The sequence below is a fragment of the Acinonyx jubatus genome, chromosome A1 (genome assembly GCF_027475565.1).
Source record: "Acinonyx jubatus isolate Ajub_Pintada_27869175 chromosome A1, VMU_Ajub_asm_v1.0, whole genome shotgun sequence".
Taxonomy (NCBI): domain Eukaryota; kingdom Metazoa; phylum Chordata; class Mammalia; order Carnivora; family Felidae; genus Acinonyx; species Acinonyx jubatus.
In genome coordinates, this window is record NC_069380.1 from 147989035 (window position 1) to 148012440 (window position 23406).

The 23406-nt window shown below is 36.5% G+C and overlaps 1 long non-coding RNA gene across 1 annotated transcript in view; it reads left to right on the forward strand.

Annotated features, from left to right (window-relative positions):
• The window catches only part of LOC128316073 (uncharacterized), a 77146-nt gene extending 67868 nt beyond the window's left edge, over positions 1-9278 (forward strand). The window contains exon 3 of the long non-coding RNA XR_008299511.1: positions 8709-9278. This is a non-coding gene — a long non-coding RNA (uncharacterized LOC128316073). The remainder of the gene's footprint in view (positions 1-8708) is intronic.
• The last annotated feature ends 14128 nt before the right edge of the window (positions 9279-23406 follow it).

Sequence of the window (23406 nt, forward strand, 5' to 3'; positions counted from 1 at the left end):
TTATGGAAAGAGCCCAAATATCCATCAATTGATGAAGAGATAAAGAAGGTGTGGTTTATATATACAGTGGAATACTACTTGGCAATGAGAAAGAATAAAATCCTGCCATTTGCAACAATGTGGAACTGGAGAGTATTATGCTAAGTAAAATAAATCAGTCAGAGAAGGACAACTATCACATGTTTTTACTCATATTGTAGAACTTGAGAAACTTAACAGAAGACCATGGGGGAAGAGAAGGGGAAAAGTAGTTTCAAACAGAGAGGGAGGCAAACGATAAGAGACTCTTAAATACAGAGAACAAACTGAGGGTTGATGGGGGTGGTGGGGGAGAGGGGGAAATGGATGGTGGGCATTGAGGAGGGCACTTGTTGGGATGAGCACTGGGTGTTGTATGTAAGTGATGAATCACGAGAATCTACCCCGAAAACCAAGAGCACACTGTATACACTGTATGTTAGCCAACTTGACAATAATTTGTATTTAAAAAAAAAGAGAGAGAGAGAGAGTCATATGCTTAACTGAGTCACCCAGCCATTCCCCTTTTTTTTAAATTACCTGCTATTTAAACAGTTTTTTTTAATATTTAGTCATTTTTGAGAGGGAAAGAGAGAGACAAGCATGAGCGGGGGAGAGACAGAAAGAGGGAGACACAGCAGGCTCCAGGCTCTGAGTTGTCAGCACAGAGCCCGACTCAGGGCTGAAACCCAAGAACCATGAGATCATGACCTGAGCTGAATTCAACCCTTCAACCAATTGAGCCACCCGGCACCCCATGTGTCATATTTTAAAGACTTAAATTCTTTTTTTAAATTTTTTTAACATTTATATATTTATTATTGAGAGACAGAGACAAAGCGTGAGCAGGGGAGGAGCAGAGAGAGAGCGAGACGCAGAATCCGAAGCAGGCTCCAGGCTCTGAGCTGTCATCACTGAGCCCGACGTGGGGCTTGAACTCACAAACTGCGAGATCATGACCTGAGTCAAAGTAGGACGCTTAACCGACTGAGCCACCCAGGTGCCCCTAAAGACTTAAATTCTTTAGGCAGAGTCAGTAGCTTCGAGAGAATATTGCTGCTTATATTATAGACATGTAGAAGTTTTAAAGGTATTCTTTGATGTTGATTTCTAATTATCCCATACTTTGGTAAGAAAGTGTATCTGCCTGATATTAATATTTAGAACCTGTTGAAGCTTCATGACAGTTTTTGAATATTCTGTACAATCTCAAAAATGTTATGTAGTCTCAGCTTTTTGAAGGATGTGCTTGTGCTCCCTAGTTCACACTAAAATCTTAAGGATTTCTTATGTGACAGTATTGCATATCATCTTGTACATACATACATTAATCAAGCATATAAGTGGTGCCCTCCATATACACTAGTTGAGTCAACTGTGATGCCCTGAGAAAAGTCATAGGTAGATTCTGCTCTCCTGTTCATTACAAATTTGAAAGAATAAACTTCTCTAAATGTCATTCAAAGCATGTTCAGGAATTTTGCCAGGAGGACAGCAGAATAAAGGAAATGTGTGTCCAGAGTATATGTGTAAAAATGCATTTCCTTCAATCCTAGTGTATACTGTAAAGGACATAGAGAACACTCTATCAGAAGAATCACTCTGACAAAGGATACTGTTCAAAATCGAGCTATATATATCACAAAGCATTCTTCAGTGTTTCTCATGAGGCCAACGTATTCTTCCTGAAGTTGTCATGCTCCCTTAAGGTTTACAGAGAATACGGTATTGATAAATGAAGTTGCAATGTAAAAGAAGACATTTAGTCCTTGCATCATCTAGTAATCACCAAAAGGGGATGACATAAAAACTGTTTGGGAACCAATCTGTAACCAAAGCATGCAACCTATTAAAAAGTTCCTTTATTGATTTCACTAGATTTCCTATTAATGTCTCTGAAGAACCCAGAGCTTACAAATCCAGAATTGTTTCTGTTACTATAGGAAAAAATATTTTAAAAGATTATTCAAATGAAGTAAGCTTGGAGCCTAGAGAAATACATCGTCTGTGATACTACTAAAAGTAAGACCAAACAGTGAGGAGGAACACATAAAGACCAGGAGTAGATTATGAACGAGACCCTTTAAATAGCAGTGAAATTCAGTTCCTATAGACAGTCAACTGTTTTCTCTTCTTTCTGGGAGAAAATTCTTTGTAAAACTGGACCTTGCTGCATCTCTGATGGTGAATTCAACACTGCAGTCTTTGCTCGGGGTTTACAACCACACAATTGTCTATAAGACAGGCCTATACTATTGGTCTTAACATTAGAAATTGCTTGTCTGAGAATATATGTTTGCTCCACATTCAGACAGCAAACTCACAAACAAACTTTTAGACAGCAACGCATGGCTACAATGGGAACTGACTACATTAATTTTACCAGACAGAGAAATTTTTCACTCAGGATAATGATGAGTCATCACATCACATTGCTTCATGGTTTAAGAAACTGATGTCCTGGGGTGCCTGAGTGGCTCAGTCAGTTAAGTGTTGGACTTCAGCTCAGGTCATGATCTCGCAGTTTATGGGTTCGAGCCCCTCATTGAACTGTTAGTGTGGAGTCTGCTTGGGATTCTCTCTCTCCTTCTCTGTTTCTCCCCCACTCATGCTCTCTATCTCAAAATAAATTAAAAAAAAAAAACTAGAAAAAAAGAAACTATGTCCTGTCCTGAAAAAGTTAATTATTACATTCTACCAAGAAATTCAAATGCCAAGGAAGTAGTTTACAGATTAGAACAGTCCTTGGTCACCTGGGTGGCTTAGTCAGTTAAGCAGCCAGCTCTTGGTTTCCACTTGAGTAATGATCTCATGGTTCTTGAGTTTGAGCTCCACATGAGGTCCGCACTCACAGTGCAGAACCTGCTTGAGATTCTCTCTCTGTCCCTCTCTCTCTACCCCTCCCCTGCTCTCTCTGTTTCTCTCTCAAAAATAAATAAGTTTAAATTTAAAAAAAATTAAGACCAGTCCTACCATTTTCTAATGTAAACTCTGAAATATGCTGTCCAAGGCCTATGGAAGTTAATGTCTGTGGGTTTGGGTGGTGTGGGGACACATACCCACTAATTTCTTACAGATATGAGTATGTGCGTGGTACACATGCATGCACACGCGTGCACACACACACACACACACACAAATATACACACACATTGCCAAAATGGAAAAAGATTTTTTTTTCTCCTCAAGAGCAGCAGCTAATTTTTTCAGTGTCACGAGTTGCAGAGAGAGAGGCAAAGAGCACTGGTTATAATAGAACTTCCCCTCTTTTCCATAATGTTTTACGACTGCCATGAATTTACAGAAACTATGTAGTGCCCTTGCTTCGACAGCTGATGTTCCAAGCAATGCCATATGTAGGGAATAATTTCCTAGACCTAGTTACCAAGAACATCCAAAGTAATAGTTTGATTTAGATCTAAGATACTTAAGATTTAAAGTTGCAAAAGGAAAAAAGCAAATAACCAGAAACAAAACAAAACAAAAAACAAAAACAGTGATTAATTCTGTCATTTGCTTCAATCCAACAGGATAAATTAAGAACATCCTGAATGCCTTCACTTGTTCTATCAAAGCTTTCAAGGGTTCTGGAATGCAATTGCCATAACAAAACAAACAGAAGTTACATGAAAAGAATTTAAATTTGTTCCCTAAAGCTGAGGTGAAAGAATGGTCAGGAGGATTTTCACTCATGAGGGGAAAACATGACTAAAAATAAGATGTATCAACAATTAAATAATGCTCTGAGTTATATATAATAGTTTAGAATAAATAAATTCTTACTGGCTTTTAAAATTAACACTGTTGAGTTGTTAGAGAAATTTTTTTAAATTACCCATTTCATCCTTAAAAATAAACTTATAAATCTATATCACAGATCATAGAAGCCAAAAAACAAGTGATTAAATAAGTTAACCTAATGTACCTATATTCCAGAATATTGTGCTTCAGTTTTACCTATAACATTATTTGAGTTACTGTGTACTATCAGAATACATAAAAAATTCATATGCATTATAAACAGGTATATTAGAAATAGAATATGTACACATTTATAAGACACTTGATTGAATCGGTTATTTTAGTCAAGAAATATTTACTGAACATCTACCAACTGCCAGGCACAGTGATATGATAGACATCTTCAAATCGAAACTTTAAATTACTTATATTTTGTTATCTTTCTGAAGAAAATCTGTGCTGTTTTAACTTATTTCACAGATACAAAGTCTTATTTTAAGAAATGCTCACTTTTTTATCATACAGATACATTTTTATTCAATGATTTTTAAATGATAATATCAAATTCACATATTATGTTGATGTGGCTTTAAGACACAAAAACTTAAATGCAAAAAGCAAAAGAACTGCTTAGTAATAACAGAATAAGTCTAAGTTCAATTATTTAACAAATATTTATTCAATACTTACTCTGATCCAGGAATTGTTTTAAGCCCTGAGAATACAGTTAACAGAACAGAGATCCCTGCCTTCATGGAGCTTAGGTGGCACTGTTATGCAACACAAAAGAATGAATTTGCAGTTTTCCTTATTATCTTCGCCATAAGCTTTTAGAACTTTGATTACCACATCTTGCAATCAGACCACATCCCGTCCTTCATGAACTGTTAATAAATATTAATAAAGGGACTTAATTGTCCTAAAGAAAGAAAGCCTGCTATTCTGTTGTTTTCATTAACTATAATGCAGGTGGACAACTGTGAGTCAGATGCATTATTGGAAGTTGTTAGTTGATTTTTATAGAAATAAAATTACATTAAGGACCTTAAAAGTAAAAGAGTGTCACCAGTGTAAGAAAATGGGTTTTGAAGGTGTTCCTATGTGGTTGATTTATTTTAGAAATAGGTTTGTAATCTTTATAAATAACAATTACTAATTGTTCCACTTGCATAACATATAATTAAAAGAAAGGCTTATGCCTCCAACACTATTACAGCAGCAGAAAAAAATGTCCAGCCATAGGGCTAGAAACTGGGAATTGGCTTTGGTTTACACGATAATTATACTACTAACACCTAGAAATAATATCGGCCATATTTATATGAATCATTGTAACTAATAACCTTTTTAAACACCAACATTGCCATGCACTGTGCATTTCAAAAACATCATCTTTAATCTTCACAGTAAGATTCCCTACAACGTGGGCATTATTCTTCCACTTTACTGATGAGAAAACTAAGACCAAGGGAGGTGAAATGACCTGTCCAAGACCATAGAGCAAAGACAGAATTCAGGATACGCATCTTGAATGACTGTATCCTTTGCTCCCAGAAGTGCCAAACTCATCGTGCATCAAGTATACTTCAATAAAGTTTGAAACAAAGGAAAAAAAAGTGCCAAACTCATTGGTTACTATTTAGCCTACCAGGCTCAGACCTAAATATCAAAGTATAAAGTGTATAATTCAGTGTATAATTCAGCTAATTGAAGAAGCACAAATAATTTGAAAAAATAAAGTATATTAGGGTCTGAGACATTTAGAGATTAGCTATTTCATTGGCTTTCTACTTAATTTAACTTTTCTTCACATTCATCCAGAGAAAGGAATGAGACCGAAAGCACAGATAATAACAGCTCTTAGTCATTGTTATTTTGTTATGAATGTACCTGGGGAAAACCTTCTCTTGAATTCTCTGAGGTAGGATTCTCAGAAAACCCTGTACTGTGACCAATGGGCTGAAATAAAAAATAAAATAGAATAAGAATAAGAATAATAACCATAAGCCAGAGTCATAGTTTCTTAAACTATAACTGAGTGTAACTAAGTAATGGAGAGTAACCAGTTCCCCAAATTCTATTCCTCCTCTCCCTGCAGTATCACACTAGCTTCCCTAGTCCATCTGTATAAGAAGAATAATTTACCTGTACATAGAAGGGAAAGAAGTTACTTTTTCCATTGCCAGTGCCTTTTGGAGGCTATCCTAACACAAAAATGCATGTTTTGGGTGGTCTATACTTGTAATGTTTTTCTTAGGTCTGAATGAAAATACTCATACAGCAACTAATGGAGTGTGCAGAAGTATTTCTCAATGAAGTCTCATAGTCTAGATTTTAGATTTTAGAGAAACAGCTGGAATTTAGACTTGATAAATAGACGCTTAAGTATAAACTTTGGCAGTAGACTTTGCCACGGTATATATTCAAGACAGCAATTTCAAAATCCATTTGCCTTATTTTGTAAGCAGCTGTGGATGGAGCTGTTTCAAAATGAATGAGATTCATTCAAATCATTTCCTCCATCCGAAGAACCTGACCTTGACAGACGTGGACTAAACGAATCTAACCTGTTTTTCAGTATCAGGATCTACTGGGAAGCTATCCAACCAAGAAGAAATAACAACTGTTTGGTAGAGGAGAAGCAAAATGACAAACAGCAGAGCCCAGGGAAAACATAGTTAAGGGAGACACACTGGTCTCAGTCACAAGTAGGCTGCATTTATAGGAATCTCAATCCCAAACCAATATTTGACTAAAGCTACAGAAAAGAGGACAGTGAAATATGTATCTGGAAAGAAAAAAAAAATTGACCTTTCTTTCAATTGTTTAGTAAGTCCTTCAGAGGTGTGGTCTGGCTGAATGCCAAAAGCAACAGGGAGAATTTCTGGCAAATATTTTGCCATCCTGTACCTGAAGGCTTGTATATCTGTATGATAGGCTTGTGTTGGGGTAGCCCTGAGGCAGAAAGGGCTCCTTAAAAAAAACAACAAAAAAAAAGTTTGAGACAGAGGTAATGCCAATACTGGAAACCCTAGACTAAGAGTGAGGCAAGAAAAGAAATGATACTTTCATTTCTTCTTTCTAATAAATATTGACATATAGACCTTCATAATATACTTAAATGGAATTTTTCCATAAGTTTGCAAGGAAACTGAGCCTCTGGAAAGTAAAAAGATACCTTTATATAAACTCTAAAACCATGGGAATGAAGCAGTTAACAAAACAAAGATTTTCTGCCTTCGTTTTGAAAAGGAAAGGCATTGTCTGAAAGAAGAGAGGGTGTATGGTCTGTGCAGAACCCAAAATGTTTCTTCTTTTTACAACCCAAGAACATGTCAACTTTAACATTGCTTTTCTCCTTGTCTTACAATAAAATTAATTTGATTTGTTATGTGTAAATGACATACACTGTTTCCTGAATTATGTTATTTGAGAAACATTAGAAAAGCCCCTCAAAATTTGCCCCATGAGCCTGGTACTTCATGGCTCATTGGCTTGTCATTCCCAAAGTTAAACAATTAAAACACACCAATATTTCCAAGGCGATAATTCATTAGATTATTATGTAACATCCCCTTTCCTTGATGATATGTACACTAGCCTACATTCATAGTAGCAGCTTTCTGAGAGGAAATCCAGTTGGCTGTAAGGTACAGATAAAGTTTGATTAGAAAGAAAAGTAAGGAAGGCAGAGATGGACTTCATTGACTTTTTCAGCTAGAGAGATTCCAAAATCAGGGACAAAAAAATATACATGCACAAAATCAAATATACCTGAAAATATATTTCCAGCCAAAAATATTTGCCATAAATAGAAAGGAGCAATAAATATTAATACAGTAGAATAATATATGGTAATTTGTGTTAGCCAGTTTCCTACTGGATGAAAACTGCCTGAAATGTGATCTGCCTTGTTAAAATGGAGGATTTGAGAAGTTTAGACATAGATTAACACTGAACTACAACTTCTTCCTTGATATATTCACAAGGACTGTGAGATGTTTGCAAAGAAAATGAAATGATCTTTATGTGATTCAGTATTAATTTGTGCCATATCCATGAACCTCATGTCATGCCTGGTGCCTCTAACTGTCATCTTGGATATTATCATTGGTGGATGTTGCACGCTTCCAGAAAACACTGCTTTGTAGTATTTTTCATTAATAAACTGAGTTATATAATACTTAAATTCCATTGGATAATGGTGATTAAATTTCAGGCTCCCAAAACAGACTAATTACCTGATTTGACTGATTTAATGCTGATTTTTAAGAGAAAGATTTAGGAATCATAGCAATCTGGCTTAGGTGGATGATCATTATCTTTAGGAATTGATTTGTGGCCCTCAAAGCACCTGGCATGGGAGTGGACTGGTCCAGGGGCCTCATCCTAGTGGGGTCTTGGCTACTGACCAATCCGTGATCTAGTACAGAAATATGTGTGCATCCCATGCTCTCAGCATTTGGATTCTGCTGGCCTCCATTGTCTACAGCTGGGAGCAGAGCAAGCTTTTGGATGATGAAATAGAGTAAAAACATGTTTCTACAACTGAAATACCCAAATACCCCAAAATATTTCATGTGGAAAATAATTATTAAATATGAAGGACATTTTATTCCAGTGACTTACTGGATACTGAACTACTTGAAATTATGGACTACATACCATAATACTAACTCTTGACTGCTTACAGCAGCAATGGACACATCCAGTGCCCAAATCTTGGTTTCTAATACCTCTCTCCAATAAAGAAACCAGAATCCTTGGGGAAAATGATAGATTCTTTAGGAAGAATGCCTCCCCTCCGCAAAGATGTCCACATCCTAATTCCCAGAATCTGTGAATATGTTATTTGAAATGGCAAAAGGGAATTAACGTAGGAGAGTTGGTTTAAGGTTGCTAATCAACGAACTCTAGTATAGGAAGATAATCATGAATTTTCCATGTAGGCTCAGTGTATTCACAAGGATCCTTAAATGTGCAGAAGGAGACAGAAGAGGAGAAGCAGAAAGATGGCAGCATGAAATGGAACCAAGTTGCCATTACTGGCTTTCAAGACGAAGGAATGGGGCTGTGAGTCAAGGATGTCAGCAGACTCTAGAAGATAGAATAAGGAAAGTAAGAAATCTCCCCTAGATCCTCCAAAAGGAATGCAACCCTGCCCACATGTCAATATTACCTCAGTGAGATCTGTCTTGGAATTCTGACCACCAGAATCATAAGGTAACAAATTTGTGTTGTTTAAAGCCACCAAGTTTGTGTTAAGTTTTTACAGTAGTAATAGTAAACTAATACTGTTAGGAAATATACAACAGGACCCTACAACATCCTATAGTGCCAGAAAGTAACAAAGTGTTTAAAACTCTCACAAACAGGGGTGCCTGGGTGGCTCAGTCAGTTAAGCATTGGACTTTACCTCAGGTCATGAACTCACAGTTTGTGAATTTGAGCCCCTCGTCAAGCTGGCTTCTGTCAGCACAAAGCCCACTTCAGATCTGGTGTCCCCCTCTCTCCCTGCTCTTACCCCACTTGTGTGCTCTCTCTCTCTCTCTCGCTCTCTCTCTCTCTCTTAAAAATAATTAAACATTAAAACACACACACACACACACACACACACACACACACAGCTACCCACACACCAAGGAGGTATGCCATAGGGACATAGACACAACTTGAGCAACCAAATAAGTAACATAGTGTTGCTATAACCCTAAATATAAAACAAATATTCATGGCATGCTGATATAAATAAATACACACATACAAATATCCATGAAAAATTCCAAATAATTCTGTAGATACTCAGTCTGTCCTCAAGGAGAGGGAGTGGGACAACCCAATCTTTAAGTGTGGGCTGCACATAGTGACTTCCTTCCGAAGAATATGGTATGGAAAGGGGGAAAAGAAAGTAACTTCCCAGTGGAGAAATTTGACAAACACATCAGCCAGATGATCAAGGTTAACATTAACAGGGATAAGTCATGCTGACAGCATCTACTCTTGATACAGTGTGATGAGAATGGCACCTTGCCTCTATAATCTTCCTCTTCAAAATTCAGTCTCTTAATCTTACTATGAGAAAAACTTCAGACAGACCCCAACTGAGGGAAATTCTACAGGGTACCTGAACAATATTTCTTAAAACTGTCAGGGTCATCAACAATATGTAAAGTCTGAGAAACTGTCACAGACATAAAGAGATTATGATATATAACTAAATGTGATGAGGTATCCTGCATGGGGTTCTGAAACAGATAAGACATTGGGTAAAAAATTTAAATGTCTGAACAAAGTATGGACTTTAGTTAAAAATAATGCTTCAGGATTCTTTTGTTAGTTGTACCAAATGTACCATACCAATGTCAGATGCTAATAGTAGGGGAAAGTGGGTATAGAGTATAATGGAATTCTCTACTACTTTTGTAACTTTTCTGTAAATGTAAGGCCATTCTAAAATGGAAAAGTTAGGGGTGCTTGGGTGGCTCAGTTAGTTGAGGTCTGACTTCGGCTCAGGTCATGATCTCGTGGTTTGTGAGTTCAAGCTCTGCATCAGACTCTGTGCTGACAGCTCAGAGCCTGGAGCCTGCTTCGGATTCTGTGTCTCCTCTCTCTGCCCCTCCCATGCTCATGCTCTGTCTCTCTCTGTCTCTCAATAATAAATAAATGTTAAGAAAAAAAAATTAATGGAAAAGTTATTTTTTATTTTTTATTTTTTTGTTTTTAAGTTTATTTGTGAGAGAGGGAAAGAGAGAGTGAGAGCAACCACGAGTGGGGGAGGGGCAGAGAGAGAGAGAGAGAGAGAGAGAGAATCTCAAGCAGGCTCCATGCTGTCAGCACAGAGCCTGACTCAGGGCTCGAACCCACAAACCATGAGATCATAACCTGAGGCAAAAGCAATAGTCAGACGCTTAACTGACTGAGCCACCCAGGTGCTCCAAAAAGTTATTTTTTAAGTGGCAGAAAGATTTCAGGGAGAGAAATGTTTCATGAAAGATGTTAAAGGAAGTAATAACTGGTTTGGTGATTAATTGGATAAAGCAGATAAAAACATAATGAATGAGTCATAGATTGTTGCCAAAGTTTTAGGCTTAAATTGTAGAGAGAATGTAATGCCAGTGACAAAGAGGAAAAGTGAAAAAGGAAGCTTGCTGGTAGTTGAGCAAATGGTAATTTGAGACCAAAATGGATAATTCAAATGTAAATATAATCAGCAGCTGGAGATAAAGAATTTGATTTTGGATGAAAGTTCATGAATGGGAATGTAGATTTAGATTTAATCAACAGACCAGCAAATATACACGGAATAACTGCTGATAAGGCTCTGTATGGAGAAGGAAAAGGGAGTATAGACTAAAGTGGAAATCACCAGAGAACCAAGGTTTATATCTACATAAAGATAACAACAGAAAATGATGCAAAAACATGCAGTGTAGGTGTTCAATATAGTGGCCTGAGCCTGCACACTTTGTCAGGGTAAATGGGATCATCGAGGACACAGATAGTGTTATAAACAGAGTATTTGTGTCCCCCTAATATTCATGTGCTGAAGCCCTTATTTGGGGCCACTAAGGAAGTAATTAAAGTTAAATGAAGTGCTAAGAGTGGAACCCTGATCCAATAGGATCAGTGTCTTCATAAGAAGAGACACCAGAGAACTCTCTTTCTCTTTTTCCTTGAGCACGCACCAAGCCATGTAAGGACGTAATGAGAAAACAGCCATCTGCAAGCAAGGAATAGAGCTCTAACCAGAAACCAAATTGGCTGAAAGCTTGGTCTTAGACCTTGAGCCTCTGGACCTGTAAGAAAATAGATTTCTGTTGTTGAAGCCCATGATATTTTGTTATGGAAGTCTGAGCAGCCTAAGAGGGCAAAAGAGGAAATGGGAATTGGAGAGTAACAGGAAGAAAGCCAGGGCAATATAGCACCAAGGAAGCCAAGGAAAAATAAGGTTTCATTTATTTCTTCATAAATATTCATTGAGAATTTATCTTGTGCCAGACATTGTACTGGATCCCAAAGATATATAATAAAAAAGACACACTCCTATCTCCATAGAATGTACATTTTCCAAAAAGAAATAAAAGACAAATGAATAAGCCATGTAGAGATCATGGTGAGTACTATGAAAAGAGATGTAATAAAGAGTAACCATGTACAGTGTAGGTATGTCTTGAATGGTCAAGGAGGCATCTCTGGGGAGATGCCATTTAAGCTGAGACCTACCAAATGAAAATGATCTAGCTATGCAAAATGTTGAGGTACGAGTTTTGTAGGCAAAGAGAACTGGAACTGCAAAGGCAATGGTTCCAGAAAGCACTTGGGGAATTTGAGAAATGGAAGTGAGGCTAAGAGGATTGGTAATGACTTTGTAAAGGTAGGAAGAAGCCACATTATACAGTCTTGTAGGCCAGTCCTCAGAAGTATGAATCTATTTCTGAGAGAGTGAGAAGCCATTGGATGAGTCTAAAGATCACATGACATGGCCTGATTCATGTTTTTAAATAATTCAAATTGCTATGTGAAAAAATATTTTTGAATAAGAGCAAGGAAGAAGGCAAAGAGACCAGTTGAGGAGCTATTTCAAATAGTACAGAAAAGAGATTATGGTGGCTTAATTTAGGACAGATGTATAGTTGGAGGGAAGTGGCAAAATCAGATATTTTTGGTGGAAGAAACAAGAGAAATAAATGATGGATTGCATGTGGGGAATTGCAGAAAGACAAGTTTTATTTTAAAAATTGATGGGAGAGCCTGGGTGGCTCAGTCAGTTGAGTGTCTGACTCTAGATTTTGGCTCAGGTCATGATCCCATGGTCAGGATTGAGCCCTGCACTGGGCTCTGCACTGATAGCTTGAGATTCTCTCTCTCCCTCTCTCTCCCCCTCCACAGTTCACTCTCTCTCTCTCTCAAAAATAAACAAATAAACTTTAAAAAAGAAAAGAAAAAATGGTTGAATGATAGTGCCAAATCCCAAGATGAAGAAGAGTAGTGGAAAACTAGATTTGTGAAGAAAGACACAAGCTCAGTTTTGGACATTGGGCTGGAAATTCAATTTTGAAAACCATTAGCATATAGAAGGCACTTAAATATGCCACTGAGTGAGATCACTTAAGGAGAAAGTTCAGATAGAATTGAAAAGAGGGCTCAGTCCTGAGCTTTGGCAAAGAGAAGCAGCAACAGTGAGGTAAGAGGAAAACCAAGGGAAGGGAGCCAAGGGAAGAAAAGGTTTCAAAGACTGTGTGTTTGTCAGTGTCAGATGCTGTCAAGCATCAAGTGAGAGGACAGAGAAGATAGTTCTGGCAATGCAGGAACTGTGGGAGACCTTGACAAAAGGAGTTTCAGCACAGAAGTGGATATGGAAACCACATTAGAATGGGGTGAAGAATTAATTGGAAGTAATGAAGAGCAGTTCAAGTTTATGAACTGAACCAAGTTCAAGTTTATGAGAAAGATACAGAGAACTTGGGCAATACCTGCAAGACAATGTGGGATCAACAGACGTGTGTTTACTTTTTGTTGTTGTTGTTGTTAACATGGGACACACTGGGTGGTTTATTGATATGGTCCGGTAGAAATGGTGAGAAGTAGAGGAGCCATATCTGTGAGAAGGCAAGAGGGAGTAAATCCAGAGAGAAGTAAGATTTGCATTTGATAGGAGCAGGGTATTTCCTTCATTGCAGCCACCAAAGCACAGGTTCTATTTGGTTAGATTTAGGGTGGGAAGATGAGCGAGTTTGATACCTCCTGTTTCTCACTTAAGCTCAGGGAAGGAGTGTTAAGGATGAAAAGACTTGAAAGTGAAAAGCAAACTTACTAGGAAGACATACTTGAGTTCTAGGCAGTATTGAGTGGGCGTTTAAAATTTTGTCATGAATTTCAAGTATTATCAGCCAAGTTTTTTCCACCAATGTTCTGCTACTGAAGTGCAGACAAGGAGAGGGATCTGTAGATTGGAGGTTACTATGTTGTTAAAGATCTGCAGCAATGAAAGACCAGGATGAGTAAAACTGAATAGGAGGTGATGGTCATAGAGTAGGATATTTTAAATAAAGGCTGATTTCTTTCCTGATGATGACAAATTCCAGTGCTCCTGAGGCTAGTGGTAAAGGTGGAGCTGAGGAAGAGAGTGAAGAAGGAGAGGTCAAAGAACAGAGAGGCTAAAGTTTTGTGTATTTCATCCACATGGTTCTTGCAATCACTAAGAACAATGACAGGAATTAAGATGTACAGGAAGGCAGTGAGTCAGTAGTTGAGTCTTAAATGAATGAGGAAAAATGATTAGGAAGATAGTTAGGAATTACCATCAAAAAGGGATCACAGGTAGTAAAACTATATGGGAATCTACAGAGTACCTATTCAGCTAAGTTTATAAGGATATTATCATAAAGACATTGCTGCATGGCTCTATAAAGAAAAAAAATATATATATATATAAATACACACACATACACACACACACTATTTAAATAATAACACTGCCAACAGTAACTGTCTTCAGGGGTTCCTGGGTGGCTCAGTTGGTTAAATGTCCAACTCTTGATTTTGGCTCAGGTCATGATCCCAGGGTCATGGGATTGAGTCCCATGTCAGGTTCTGTGCTGAGCATGGAACCTGCTTAAGATTGTCTCTCTCCCTCTACCTATCTCCCCTGCTCATGCTCTTGTTCTCTCTCTAAAATAAAAAAATTAAAAATTAAAAAAAATTAACTGTCTTCATTTTTTAAATCACACACTCCTATCAATCAAGAATTTTAAGCATATCCAATATTTACTTATTTAGAAATTATATATATATTCTACTCTAAAAGTAGTTGTTACAAAAGAAATTTTAAAGGATGAAAATGTATATGAAATAAGTTGTATTTAAAACTACTCTTGGGGCGCCTGGGTGGCTCAGTTGGTTGAGCGTCCAACTTCAGCTCAGGTCATAATCTCATGGTCTGTGAGTTCTAGCCCAGCATCCGGCTCTGTGATGACAGCTCAGAGCCTGGAGTCTGCTTCAGATTCTGTGTCTCCCTCTTTCTGACCCTTCCCTGCTCACACCTCTGTCTCTCTCTCTTTCTCTCTTTCTCTCAAAGGTAAATAAACATTAAAAAAATTATTTGTAAACTACTCTTTCATTTTATCATTAACATTATAAAATCCCTTTGCTGTCACTAGAAAACTATTATTAAACATTTTACAATGGAAAATAGATATATTTTTTTTAATCCTGATTTTAACTTTGTAACTGAGTGATCTGAAGTTCTGGTACTAATTTTAGTTTATTTCAGTACATGATTTTAATGACTTTCCAGTCTGAAAAAGAAACCTCACAAAAACACTTAAATCCAAAAGAAAGAAGTATATTGTTAACTCTGTTTACCAAATTCTGATACTTGATGTCTAATCCCATCTATCAAATACCCAAAAGTTTCCAGTAACTTTGATGTGGTAAGTTTTAATTAACCCTAATGTCAATCAGTTTTCCTAAGCCAATTGAAAAGAATAATATTTTTGTGTTTGTAACTGGTGAATTTAAAACTCACTGAAATTCTCTATTTGAATAATTTTGAATACGTTGGAAAATTATATTTTAAGTATGCAGGTAAGGGAGTATTTATAGGTACTGTACTTAATCATTTGCGGGTATGATATCTCATCAAGCTGAAAATTTTGTAAATGTTTATATTCAGAATGTTTCCTCATAACATAAATTTGTCTCAAAAATATTACTTTCTTACTAACTACTAAAATACCCTTTTTTTTTTTCATTTAAGGAACAGATTGAATGTACCTTTCTTTCCCCCCTAAAAAGCTGCTTAATAAAATGCACACTTGAAACAACTGTCTTTTTGTAGCGGAAAGATAATTTACTTATCTTGACTTCACTGGCCCCTGGGGTTTCTGTGCATGTATTTACTCTAGCAGCCACTGCCGCAAGGTACTCTGTGGACCCAACACATATTGGTAAATTGATACAGGTAAAATTTAACAGCACCTCTCCTCCAGCCCTGGTATTCTTTTTGGACGTTGAAGCACAAAATGCCACAGGACTGCTCCGTGGTCACACATGGACAAGCCAGAAGCTCAAGAGAATGAAAGACCCACAGGGCAAACTTTTATTTTAGTTAGGGTTCTCCAGAGAAAGAGATTAATAGGATATATTATATACATGTGTGTAGGTATAATGAGGTTTACTCTAAGATACTGGCTTATGTGATGTGGAGGCTAGGAAGTTCCATAATCTGCCTTCTGCAAGCTGGAGGACCCAGGAAAGCCACAGGTGTGGTTTGAAATCCTGAGAGCTGGAGAGCCAAGGATGTAGATTCCAGTCCAAGTGTGAAGGCTTGAGAACCAAGAGCACCGAGAGTGGTAGAAGGTCAGTGTCTCGGTCAGACAAAGGGCAAATTTTACTTTTCTCTGCCTTTGTGTTACATTCAGACCCTGTGGATTCAAGATAGCGCCCACCCACAATGGGGAGAAAGGTCTGTTTTACTCATTCTACTGATTCAAATGCTAATTTCTTCCAGAAACACCTTCACAGACACACCCAGAATGTTTAACTAGATATCTGAGCATCTGGTGGCCCACTTGAGTTGACAGATAAAATTAACCATCACAATCTTTGATTAACAGAAAGGGGACAGAAGATAATTACTTCTCCATTTCTCCTCCCAAGGGACAATGAAGGCAAGAAAAAGTTCTTTATACAGTGTCAGGGAAGATACATGAGTCTGAGTTGTGACATTTGATCCTTATGGTGCACACTTAATAATACAATTTGCATTTGCTTTCATCCCCTGCCATACTCCCCTTTTCTATCACTTCTAGGTCCTGAAGATAGCATTGCCAGATGAGAATGAAACCCAAGCTGATATAAATACTTTTTCCTGAGATAAGGTATAAACCTCTTATTTTATAAAATCTGTTCATGGAAACACATCCTCTAATTATATAATATTTCATGGAATAAAGGAGATATAATCATATGACCAAGTCAAGAATGTATAAACTGCATTGTGTGCTAAGATGATTATACACAAATGTGAGTGCCAATATAAAATCTTCTAACTGTGGGACTCTTTCATCAGCCATACTTCACATACTATGTATGAAGAGTAAACATCTGACAAAAGGTTGGATTTTAGTTACATCCATATATCCATATAGGTAAAGTTTGATATCTCCATTTGTCTATTGAATTGACTATGCACCCCTTCTTGAGGACATACATCTCACTATGGAGACAAGTGTTCTAGAAGCTGTAGTCAATGCCTATATTTTAACAATTCCCTCTAAGGTAGTGGTGAAGTCATCAGACATCTAAGCCCACAAAGAAGGGGAGAGTTATAGCTCAATAGATGGGAAAATAATATTCATACATTGTGAAAATTAATTTTATTTGCCTCCTGAAAAGATAGAAGTCAATACTTCAAAGCAGAGGATCCTTTGCTCAAACAGTATTTGTTAATTTCTCATTTAGCATTTAAAAGTACATTAATTGGGGCACCTGGGTGGCTCAGTCGATGGAGTCTCAAACTTTAGCTCAGGTCATGATTTCAGGGCCCGTGTGTTTGAACCCCACATAGGGCTCTCTGCTGAGCCCACTTTGGATCCTCTGTCCCCCTCTCTCTCTGCCCCTCCCTTGCTTGCACTCTATCCCCCTCTCTCTCAAAAATAAATATTTTTTATTTAATAACTAATTGTCCATTTTGAGATAAATTGCTCTATCATATGTTTGTATATCATCTATCACTAATTTCATACTTTAAGTATAGCTATTAATTTTGAACCTCAATTAAAATATTTGGCATTACACATGTATTTATCAGGGATTTATTTAAATTATATTTTGTCTAACAGATATGAATCATCTCCTCAAACTCATTTGCATTTTAGCATTTAAATTGATAATTTTCTGAGACACCTGGGTGGCTCTGTCTGTTAAGCCTCAGACTTCAGCTCAGGTCATGATCTCACGGTTTGTGAGTTCAAGCCCTCGTTGGGCTCTTTGCTGACAGCTCAGAGCCTGGAGCCTGCTTCAGATTCCGTGTCTCCCTCTCTCTCTGCCCCTCCCCTGCTCATGCTCTGTCTGTCTCTCTCTCTCTCAAAAATAAACATCAAAAAATTTGATACTTTTCTATTCTATAAAAAGTAATTGTGTTAATCCACAAATTTTAATATTTATTATTATATATACAAACATTATTCTGTAAAATGGGAAATTTATTGTGAATTAATATGTATTTCATTCATAATAAGTTTTACAAACACTTGGGGAAAGTTTACCTCAGACAATGGACTAAATTCTAATATCTGCATACTGGCTAAAGGTAAAAAAAAAATCACAGATGAGGTAAATATTGTTGTTTGAAATTATAATTTAATTACCAATTATAATTAAGTGTATTTAAAAGTTTGATGTCTAACTTGAAAATAATTGTATGTCAACAGATATTTCAATCATAACCTCCAATTAGCAGAAATATTGCATCAATCTTTTAAAAAATTCCATTTTGGGGGCGCCTGGGTGGCGCAGTCGGTTAAGTGTCCGACTTCAGCCAGGTCACGATCTCGCGGTCCGTGAGTTCGAGCCCCGCGTCAGGCTCTGGGCTGATGGCTCAGAGCCTGGAGCCTGTTTCCGATTCTGTGTCTCCCTCTCTCTCTGCCCCTCCCCCGTTCATGCTCTGTCTCTCTCTGTCCCAAAAAAAATAAATAAACGTTGAAAAAAAAAATTCCATTTTGTTCACTTTACATCCTTCTACTCTGACTCCCCTAATGCAGCCAGTTATAGTATTGCTTTTACTAGTAATAAACTATTCACAATAACATTTATATTAACTCCTCAGGAAAGATGGTTCCAAATTAGGCCACTCTGTTAACATGGGCTCCCAAGAAAGCACAGCCTGGCAACATCTTATACACTATTATTTTATCACAGATTCCAATCCCAGGGAAGTAAGAGTGAGAAAAAAAAGGGTGTGAGGCAAGGGTGCTTTAGGAAGCGTGCATTATCCAGTTGTCACTGTCTGCTATCAAGCCAAACTGATTACTTGTCAAAGAACTATCTTCTGAGAGGTTACGTAAATTACTGTTTCTCAAGACAGTTCATAGGTAGGAAAAGGTAGAAGAATTTACATGCCAGCTCTTATTTCCCCTTGAAAAAAAGTTATCTTGCTGGGAAATCACTCTCCTGGCATTCCAAGTTGGACATGCCTGGGTTTTGAGAGGGTCCTACAGCCTCTCATGATTCGGAGGCAACAGGGAAGTCTTGGAGAAGAAGTCAAGAAGCAAATGGCACAGTCATGAGGAAATGTGCTGTTGCATTATAACCCTAAGAGACTGGTTATCTAGTTGCAGCACAGGATAGCTTATACAGTGTTAAACTACAACAGTGGTGGCTGGGGTAAAATAAGAATGTCTGAGAAAGTACCTAAGAGTTGTCTGATATAGTCACCAACTGTATACAATTTTTCCCCCTCACTTAAAATTAATTGCAAAATTAACACAGATTTATTACAGAAAAGTTGAATATTGTAGAAAGAAAAAATACAACCAAAAATATAGAACTATTTATATTTTGTTGAATTCTTTTCCAAAATTATAATTTGTCTCTTTTTATTACTCACATGATGGTTATCTGACTTTTTCTAAAATTATATATAATTTATATATAATTATGCATAATGTACATAAGCATACAATCTCATTGTAAAATTTCCACACACGCACAAAAAAGAAATATATAGAATTACAAGTGAAAACTCCGTCTTTACATCTCAAGCTTCTCTGCCCCAAAACCTCACCCTTGGCAGGAATAATAGTTTGATGTAAAATTCTGCCAGACTATTTTCTTTTTTTTTCTTTTTTTTTTTTTAGGTTTATTTATTTATTTTGAGAGAAAGACAGACAGCGAGCATACGCGGGGGAGGGGAGAGAGGGTGGGAGACAGACTCCCTAGCCAGTTCCATGCTCTCAGCCTGGAATCTGACGCAGGGCTCTATCCAATGAGCTGCAAGATTATGACCTGAGCTGAAATCAAGTCAGACGCTTAACCAACTGAGCCACCCAAGTGCCCCCAGACCCTTATCTATGCACACATATACAGTTATATACATATACAAGTATAAATGTAAATACATATAGACTATAAATTATATATTTTTATTTTTACATAAGTGGGATTATGTTACAGGTATTGTATTGTGACCTGCATCATACACTTAATTAAGTCTTTTCATGTGATAATAAATATATGGAAATATGGTAATCTTTTTAAGTTTTCAAGTATTACATAATATGAATACATATGCATTTCAGTCACTTTTTAATGACTATTTCAGTAGTTTTCATTTTTTCACATTGCAAATAAATTTTTAAACATACACACGTCTTTATACACATTATCAGTTAACATTATGAGTTCTGGAAATAAATCTGTGTTCTAATCCCAGCTATGCCACTTCCTCATTGTGTGACCTTGAGCAAGTAGAAAACCTCTCTAGTCCTCAGTTTCTTCATTTGTAAAATAAATAATAATAGTATTTCCTTTATAGGTTATGTTGTGAAATTAGCTGCTGAAGTTTCAGAAAATTCCTACACATAGCAAGCAACCAATTCACGTTAACTACTATTATGTGCAAGTATTTCTATTGGTGCACTTCCAAAGTGAGATTGATAGCTAAAGGGCATATGCACAATACATTTGTATGGATACTGCCAAAGTACCCTAAAAAAAGGCAATACCAGTTTTCATTGCCATTAACAAGGTATCAGACTGCCCATGTCCATACACTTACCAACACTGCATATTATTGAACTTAATTTTTGTCAGTTTTATGAGCAAAAAAGATATTTTATTTTGCATATTTGGTCATTTGTATTGTCATTACTATTCTATGAATTGCTTTTTTATATCCCTTGCTCATTTTCAAATTGAGTTGTCTCTATCTTATTTATCTGTGAGTGCATGTTATATACATAGATATATTTGTGTATATATTATATATTGTATAATATAGATGTATGTATATATAATATACATATTAAATTTGATATGTAGAGTGCAAATATTTCTCCATCAGTGCTTTAAGTTTTTAATGGTCTCCTTTTTTTTGCAGAAATTTAAAATTTTATGTACTCAAAACTGCCAATATTTCCATTATCTGGTTTCTGAGTCTGACTTAGTAGGCATTTCCCTACATAAAGATTATGAAAAATTTTTTCTTCTAATGTATTTAAATTAATTGGTTTCATTTAATGCTAATTTATCTTGAAATTTTCCTATGTATGGAGTAAAATAGCTTCAGAAGGTTTTTTTTCTGTTTCACTGATCTATTCATATATTTATGTAACAGTTTAACATTCTATTTTTTCTTCACTATCTCTTTAATTTTTAAAATAATTCTTTTATTTTTATTAAAATGATATGTTTTCAATATAAAAATTTGAGTAATAAAGAAAATAGACATAAAATGTTACCCCAATTCCCACTGTCAACAAATGTTCATTAAGCACCTCTTTAGTGCCAGCCACTGGTCTAGAAACTGAAGATCTAGCAGTGAATAAATCCAGTACATTCTCCTGCCTTCATGGTGCTTATATTGTAGAGGCTCATAAATCATATTTTACATTTGGGATAACTATCACCCCAGACATCCCTTTACACAAATAAGCAGATGAAAAGATAGTGATATAGAAAATGCAGTGCTATTATGCAGTTTATTTCAAATATAAATAGTGAAGCTAATTTTAATGACATTTTACAAAGATAAAAGGTCCTAATGTGACTAAAAGAATAAACAATGGATAAATGTTTCTTGCTCTCCAAAGATATTAAGGGTTTTTTAAAAATCACTGTAGCTTAGGAAATTTTATTAAAATCATTGAGTTTGAAGTCATTGTAGGTTGTTTTTAATTTCATGTTGCAATTTTAGTCATTGTTGATTGAGTCCCTAGTAGTAAACAGAGGAAGCCAGCATGCTTAGAAACTTCCTCCTGTCTCCTTTTCATCACCTCCCAATTCCTATTGGTGTTTACTTCATCAACTTGAATAATATCTATGCTCTGTCCTCTGACATAATATCCACATTGTTTGCTTTTAGTTTTATATTTAAAGAGATATTACATTCATTAGAGTTCTTTTACCACAGTATCCCCACTCCTGAGTTTTATTTTGATTAATTTTTTCGTTTGTCTGTATTGAATTGAACTGCAACTCTTTCCTGGGTCTCCAGCCTACCAGCAGATTTTGACTGGTCAAGCCTCCATAATCACATAAGCCAACTGCTTTAAAATCTCTCTCGTGCTCTACTGTTGAAATATACAGAAATGTATTATTCATTCACCCATTAAGGGACAATTAGATTGTTCCCAGTGCTTTTACGATCTATGTAGCAACATGGGCCTTGTGTATGTCTCTTTGTCCACATGTGCAAGATTTACCTATGGGACATAGGAGTCAATATGGAATTCCCAAATTTTAGAATAAGAACATGTTCACCTTTACTATATATCGACAAATTGCTCACCAATGTAATAGTGACAAGGAGGATTGCATTTAGTGGCAAGTGTAAAAGAACCTAACAACCACAAGTGATATGTCTGCATTTCTCTTAGAACACTGAGAACACTCTTCATGGCAACAGGAGAGTTGTCGCAGCTTCAGATCATTTGCTCATTTTTGAGTATAAATCAGAAAGAAGGGTGGACAGGGATAGATAGAGCAGAAATTTTCACAGGAACCCCCCTCAGAATATTTTTCCTTATGTCTCATTGGCCAGAAAAGTTTCATACCGAGCTCCCATGTGCAAGGACAGCTGAGAGAGATGGGTTAAGATGGCCTTGATTGAGGTACACTAGTCATGAGCCATCACCTGGAACCCAGCTCTTTTTGTCCTGGACAAAAGTGTGCTTCTGGAGTTTCGGAAGAAAGAGGGATAGATGTTGGAGAGTCAGCTATCAGTATCTGCTATAGCAGTTGTACAAATTTATGCTATTAGCAGGCTTTCTGGTTTTGTGTTGTGTTGTGTTGTGCGTATGTGTGTGTGTATATGTGTGTTACATGCTAACGTGTTAAGGGTTTTCCCCCAGTCCTTCCAAATTTGATCTATCTGTTCTGTGTTATGTATTAACCTAGTTGTTCATATTGGGATTTTCCTGATGCTAAAATACTAAAATAATTAGGCATTTTTTCATATGTTTATTAGCCATCTGGGTCTCCTCTTGTGTGAACTATGTTTATGGCTTCGTCCTCTTTTTCTGTTCTTCGTTTGTCTGAGGAGGTCTTTATATAATCGAGATATGAAGCATTTTATAAGTTGTATACATTATAAATATTTTCTTCCTGTCCATGACTTACCTTTTAATTTTATTTTGATGTCTTTTATGGAACATAGATTTTTTTAATTTTAATTTATCAAATTGACAATATTTTTCTTTTGTGCCTGGTTTATGAAATCCTTCCCTACCTCTGAAGTCATACATAACTTCTCCTTTATTGCTCTAAAAGTTTTAAAGTTTTGTTCTCTTCATTTAAATTTCGTTCATCTAGAATATATTCTTGCACATAGTGTGAGGCAGACATTTTATGTTTTCCCATGTGGCTAACAATGGTCCCGGCTTCAGATTTGAGGAGTCTGGTCTTTTTGCACTGAATTATAATGCC